Consider the following 7,129-nt stretch of genomic DNA (forward strand, 5'->3'; position numbering starts at 1 on the left):
ATCTGTGTTTGCTGACCAATGCTGAAAATGAGCTGGACTAAACTGAGCCATGAATTTGCAGAGCAGCAGTTTATTTTTAGTTACTGTAGATTCTGATCTGGTTGTGGCACAGATCACATGATTTTGCTGGAGGGCAAATTCAGGAGGAGCTGCGCATACAATCAAGACTTGCAGAATCTACGTGTACAGCAGATCAGCCAGCTCTCAAAATCCCAAAGTGCTTTCAACCATCATGTGAGGGTTTCTAGTTCACTTATTTTTATTACTAGTGTTTGTCTGCAAGGGTATTCAATTGTTTACTGATTGCCTTGCTTGCCCCGAAGGATTAGTCTGAAAAGACAGAGGATTCATTTCAGGTGAGGAGTGTCCTGAACATTTGGCGTCCATATGTAACAAGCCACTCAAGGCTGCCAGCAAATTTGGTGAAGTGCTTTCTTCATGTGTAGCAATGGATGATGAGATTGCATAATTAGTCATTGTTTGGGTATTAATCCTCACACTGCTATTGCTGTTTTAGCTCTGTAGCTATGACACTTGTGCTGATTTTGTCCCCAGATTGTAAACTTCCTGGTTTGCTGCTTCCTGCAGACAAGCAATATCAAGTGACAAGATATGATATGTAATATCTGAGTTTCTGGAACAGGAACTGACACCTTCCCAGCTGAGACTGTTGGCCATTTAATTTATATGTGGACTTGAGAGATTCACTGAGGTGCCCTTAATGAAAGCAGTCCTGCTAGAGGTGGGGAACTGAAATATTAAACATTATGTCAAAGCTATTCTTAAATCATGTAACATAAGTTGTAACAACTAGAGATTGTAAACCAAGACAGAATTCAATAGCAATAACTTTGCAATTGCCAGAACTGCAGCAAGTATTACTACTGCTAAGTTCAAATGTTTGTAGCATGAAGTGAGAGGAGCATAAGAAAACAAATACTAACTGGCATCCGGCTTTGCGCATAATGTGTGTGAGTGATGCTGTGGGAACAGAATTTCAGAGAAGTGGATATGTGAGGCCTTAAGGAAAGCCTCACTGGGTAACTATGAATTTTTAGCAATAAGGTCTTAATATCTATACATATTTCTGTATTTCTTGCCTATATCCCAACTAGGTTGTAATAATTCTGGTGTCCAGATGACAGCTGTGTGAAAGATTATTATGTCAGAATTATGCACAAGAGACTACTGTATCATTCCTTACTCGCTTTAGATCCACAGAGTTGGATCAAAGCAGTTCATTAAAATAAGTCTGGCTGCTGCCTTACGTAAAACAACAGAAAGCTTAAATGCAAGATTTAGATCAGTGGTTTCAGTGGTCAGATAACAACATGAGCCAGCAAAGCTGATTTGTAGCCAAGACTATACCACAGCTTGGCCAAACAGTAGGTCAGGCATTATTCTGGAGGAAGGGTGAGAAAAGATGGGCTTTTTGCACCGCTTCGTTCAGCAATGGCATCACAGCAGTTGAAATCATGCTTCAGTTCTGTCTATAGGAAAAATAATCAGGCAGCTTTATTTTTAAAATCACATCCTTCCTCTACCCTGTCAAGGGAGTAGGAAGATGTATTCGAAGTGTAAATGGTTGGAGAATCATAATTTTCCTCTCTGTTTTCTGATGGCATTATTAGAGAATCCATCAAATAATGGATGACTTAATCAGGACAGATCTGCCATTCTTAAATGTGAAGCTTTTCTAGCATAACCATTTCTTTTTGGTTGTTTATATTAGGAGAACCATTACTGGCAGTGAATGGTTATTCTCCTTGTAATTCTTCACATGAAGTGCCAAGTGTTCTGGGGAAAAATAAATCTATCATTACCTCTTTTGACACCACACTGCTGTGTCGCTCTCTAGGGGAGATGATATGATTTACTTAAATGTTTTGCTGTAGTATGAAACTCTTTTGCAATCTGGCGACTGTTATTAGCTGCTATGATGATCAAATAACACTACAGGAGTTGGTAATTAAGAAGAAAGCAATACTAAAAGGAGGACAGTAAAGTATTAATATTTAGGTTTGGATTAATTTAGCAATTCTGTCAACCAGTTGCAATTCTGGGGGATCACGTGCAGTTTCAGACTTGATATGCTACTTCTGTTTCACATAATAGATCCATTAATATTCCAATCTTCCACAAGCATATTACCCCACATATTACCAAGTTGCGGATGGAAGAAGTAAGTCTTTTTTTCCTTAATGGTCACGCTAAGCCAGGCATGTACAGTGAGGAGGGTGCATGCTTGGGAAAGAGGATGGCAGATGTTTAGTATCAGGAGGAGTTGTTGCGATACCTTAAACTAAGAGTTGGCCTCCCTGGGAAGGCGGGCAGTCTCTGACCCCGCTCTGTGGAGGCAGAGAAGCCCACCTCCATGCATCTGCCCGACACACGGATAGGCTCTAGGGTAAAGGAGTTCCCTACCTGCCAAGATGGCAGTAAATGGTCAGCTGCAGCCTCAAAAGAGAGAACAGCAGCAGCCAGGAAAAGTTCAGCCTCAAACCTCCCTCACCGGAGAGCACCAGGCAGAAGTGTCCGAGTGGCTGCTGTGAAGGGGGCGTGTGGGGTGAAGAGACCTGAGAGCAGTTTAAAAGCTCAAAACTTTTGGAGAGTTCACCCTTTTCATCCCATCGGTTTCCAGCACCCGGGGGGGTTGGGATCACCAGGGGAAGTGTAAAAGACACTGGAAGAAAATGGGAACTGAGAAAGAAGATGGTTTTATGTAAGATAACGTGTCTGAGAGCTGACTTGAAGTCATTATTTATCTATCATGAGGGTTTCTTTTGGTTTTTTCCCCTACCAGTTCCATATTGGTGTGGAGCAATAGTTTTGTTTTGATACATGAACCTAAGCAATGATGCTGTCGGTCACGGGGTATTTATCTTCACAAAGTAGTTTCTGAAAGGGAGGGCGTATTTGTGGGCTCTCTGTTCTGTGTGGTTTTTTTTTCCCCTGCCCCCTCTGTCACACACAGAATTTACTCTGGGATAATTTAAGTTGAAGTTATTAACTCCCAAATCAACATTGCAAAGCCCCCTATCACAGCTTTTTTTAAAAGCCAAGTGTTTGGAAACCAGCATTCAAGGCAACCCACTTCCTGCCAGCCTTGAAACCCAGGCTCTGCTCTTGTTCACACCAGCAAAGTGCACTGTACTTTCAAATGAATTTGGCACTTACAATGTCAGACTCTTTGACTGCACATGTCGGTATAGTTGTTCATATTGAACAGGGCTAGTGCTCACCCAATACAGCAGTGTTATCTAGGCCTGTCACTGCAAGCTGTTAATTATTGCATTGTTAGCCCTGAAGTATTTTGTGATTAGCATTTCTGTAGTAGTACATGAGATGAAGTATATTATGGCAGTACTTAGTTTTAATAATTGCAGACATTTTCATGTGCACTTAGTCTTAAAAGTAGCTTAGAGTCTTAAAAGTAGCTTAGAGAATAAAACTGAAGCTGTCTGCACAGTACAATCAGAAAGTGCTGAAGTTACTATAGAGTGGGTTTGGAAGCTGATGAAACCCTAAACCCTGAGCTCAACAAAAGCTTGAGGGCCAAATGGTTCCTTTAGCTATTGCTCCTCTGCCCGACAGGCTGTGAGAGGACCATGTAGAAGTTGAAATGAATTTCTCCTGCACTAAAGTTAATTGAGTTAACTTAGAGTAGACAGAATTATTACATGGTAATGTTATTCCCTCAAAACGTAGCTTTTTGCCTATCTTCAATACCTTGACTCATGAAGCATTTGGCAGATTTTTTTTTATTTATTAATATTTACCAAATCAACTAATATGCTGTCCCAGGCTTTGTTTTATCAAAGCTCTAAGCCCTAGATCCAACCTAAATGAGAACATACTTAAAAACAAAAGTCAATGATACTATCTTTTTCCTTCCTGATCAAAAAACACCCAGAGTGCCAACCATTAAAAGCATTGTATAAAACCCTGCAGAATTAGTTACTGGGACTCTATGTTCTACCATGAGTGTTCCGCATTCGGAACCTCAGCTAGGATAGCTATAATTACTGAGTGCTAACGGGGTGCTGTTGGCACTTTAATAGGGATATGCAAATTGAGTTTTGTGGCTACCGAGTACATGTATGTGTGCAAATACCACCTTTATATAGCCACAGTGCCTCACAACGGGTGAGTGAACTTGCTACTGTGGCTAATATGTGGGGTTTTTTTTCCGTTCATCAGCAGGCAGCCTCGAAGAGGCTCATGCCTTCCCTCCCCTTAGCGCTCCAGTGTCGAAGTCCAGTTAACACCCCCAACAGGGAGGCTTTTCTCTGACAGCCAAAACTCCTGTTTTCATGCTCCCGTCTACTATGAAGGAGCTGCTTAGGTAACTGAATCTCATCTGGGCAAACTGTGTGCCCAGCTCATGACAGCTAAGTATTACCAGTGCTTCGAGGACATCTCAGCAGTGTGAACGTGCACTTTACACTGAAATGTGGGATGTGTATCTTGTTTTCAGCTTTGAGGCTTGAAGTGTGACCCTCAAAGCCCATGTCACATGGTCGCTTGGCTAGTCCGAGGGAGAAAATCTCCCTTGAAGATCAGCTGCTGTTAGCTGGAGGGGCAGCAGAACATCTTCATTTGTACCTTGGACCTGTAGAACAGAATATTGATTTGCACTCATGGCACTGACAGAATGTGTATTTTATTATTGTTTAAAATGCAGGTCAATTTTAAAGAAGTAAAGTTTGACCAAAGTCACTAGAAATCAGATGTCATAATAGCAAGTTGTACTACTGTTTTGTGGTGGGTTTTTTTTTGTTTTTGTGTGTGTTTGTTTTTTTTTTTAATTGATGCATTATTTCTTAAACCAGATAGGATTATTAGCTCACCATTTGGACATGTTATACAATGCGGGTGACACGTGTGACTTGTAATGACCTAGGCTTGTCTTACATCTATTTTCCAGGAAGTCAACCAAGTTTTTCTGGAAGTAATCAAAAGATGTAGAATCTCTTACTTCCTTAGTCAGTTTGTTTCACTTGCTTATCACCCAACTATTGAAATGGAAAAATAAGACATTAATCTTCACTTTCCCAGCTTTGTCTTCTCAACATAGGTTTTTACTATACTTTTCTCTCTTTGATTAAAAAGCTCTTTACCATCCGATACTTTCCCCCTATAATCCAGTGAGTTATTTGGGACAATAATTTTCTAAACTTGAAGAAATTGTATAATTCCATAATTAAAGAGATTCAATACTCAGACTAAATACTGACCTTCATAGCAGTATTATTTAATTCAGACAAAACCTAAGAAAAACCTGTGCATTCTATATACTGATTGTTTTGACAGATATGTACAGTTAAATTTGTTTAACTTATTTTACTCCCTAGAAAACTTTTTATCCAAATTCTTTAGCAGTAACAACCTAGCAGAACAGTATCTGATAATGGAGAGCAAAAGGACAAAAGGATTATTTTGACTCACTTAAATAATTACATATAAATCCGCTCCAGTTTTATTAATTTTTTTGTCAGTGTTATCCACAAAATTACATGAAAAAGAATGTAGCTCACAGGTGAGCTAAATTCACTATGAGGCTCAGAGAAAAGATTTAGAATTAGCAAAATCACTGCTAAGCTATACCACTTTAATCAAAATTCAAGTTCTGCTTTCTCAGGCAGTCAACATTCCTGTGGGCAGAAGCTGAATTTTGATTGATTACCACCTGACATTATAAGTGTAAGTAATTTGTTCTTCATCAGTATTGATCCCATCTGGAAGTTCATGCCCTTGGGACTTTGAAGTAGGTTTACTTCAACCAATTGATGCTTGTAGCAGTGAATTATGTAGAAATTGTAACTGAATTTTTGGTCTGGTTTGTTTTTGTTCATTACTGTAAACATAAATCTTCCAAAATATTTGGAAGTATTACTCTTCTAGATGGCACTGCTGTTTGTCTTTTTTTTTTTAATTAACCCCATCAAGTTTACCTGTTTCTCTTTTAAAATATTTATATTGTGAAAAGCAAACCTATGAATGGCTTAAATTTTAGCTGTTATTGTAGGTCAGGATATTGACTGGCAATTGCAATACCAAAATGACTGGCTGTACTTAGCTTGTACTAACTGTTCAAATTTTGTTTGAGTTCTTGTTCTGTTTGCTTTGCAACTCGAATCAGCCATTGCAACAGTGGGGAAAAAAACAAACATTCTTTCAGATTATTTGACTTAATGTATCTACCTTGCTTTCTCTGTAAATCTATGTGTGTACATTGATTACTGGTCTGAAACTGCATTCTGGCACAACTCTCCTTAAATATCTAGTATTATTGAAATGATCAAAACTCATAGAAATTCTTTTCTAGCCTCAACTAATCAGTATATGCAAAAAGAAAAAAAAAAAAAGTATTTTTGTGTGTGCGCAAGCCCTATGATTTCCAGGCAGTAGAAAAATAAGGTGGCGTTAAGGTCTACTTATTTTACACATTGAAGGCATATTACAGTAGGTAAAATATGGCTAACAGGCTTTTAAATGTACATCAACTTCTAAACTTCATTTAGTTTCTTTGGTGGAAACTTACTGTTATAAAAGCAAAAGCTAATAAATCTAGCATGCATTCATTTTTGGGGTTAAACTGACACCTACTGGTGTTCTGTAATACAATACATGCAATTAGTGTGATCATAGAATCATAGAATCATTGAGGTTGGAAAAGACCTCTAAGATCATTGAGTCCAACCGTCAACCCAACACCACCATGCCCACTAAACCATGTCCCTAAGCGCTGCATCTACACGTCTTTTAAATACCTCCAGGGATGGGGACTCCACCAAAATATACACAATATTCTGTGTACATTTCCATTTCCCTGATGCTGTTAGCAGCCCTGTTGATGACTCAGTAGGGTGGAGAAAAGTGTAACAGCCAAATACAGCAGGTGGGGCTGCCTAGCACATCATGCCACTGCACAGGTGATGGTGTGGAGCTCTCGTAGTTACAGCATGCTGCATTCGGACTTACTTCAAGCTTCTGAAATTGCCACGTGGCCTTTTTTCCTCTCAAGATTTTTTAAAACAGATTAAGTTTTATAATCTTCAGAACAAAAATATTCTAATAGGTACACAGCTCGGGGGGGGGGGGGATAAAAACACTTAACTTAACTTCA

General features: G+C 39.1%; 1 protein-coding gene across 1 annotated transcript in view; it reads left to right on the forward strand.

Annotated features, from left to right (window-relative positions):
- Positions 1–4,522: 4,522 nt before the first annotated feature.
- The window catches only part of LITAF (lipopolysaccharide induced TNF factor), a 22,162-nt gene continuing 19,555 nt past the window's right edge, over positions 4,523–7,129 (forward strand). Inside the window, exon 1 of the mRNA XM_019472680.1 lies at positions 4,523–4,651. The gene's annotated coding sequence lies outside the window, so the exon portion shown is untranslated. The remainder of the gene's footprint in view (positions 4,652–7,129) is intronic.

The sequence above is a fragment of the Aptenodytes forsteri genome, unplaced genomic scaffold (genome assembly GCF_000699145.1).
Source record: "Aptenodytes forsteri isolate BGI_AS27 unplaced genomic scaffold, ASM69914v1 Scaffold84, whole genome shotgun sequence".
Lineage (NCBI taxonomy): Eukaryota > Metazoa > Chordata > Aves > Sphenisciformes > Spheniscidae > Aptenodytes > Aptenodytes forsteri.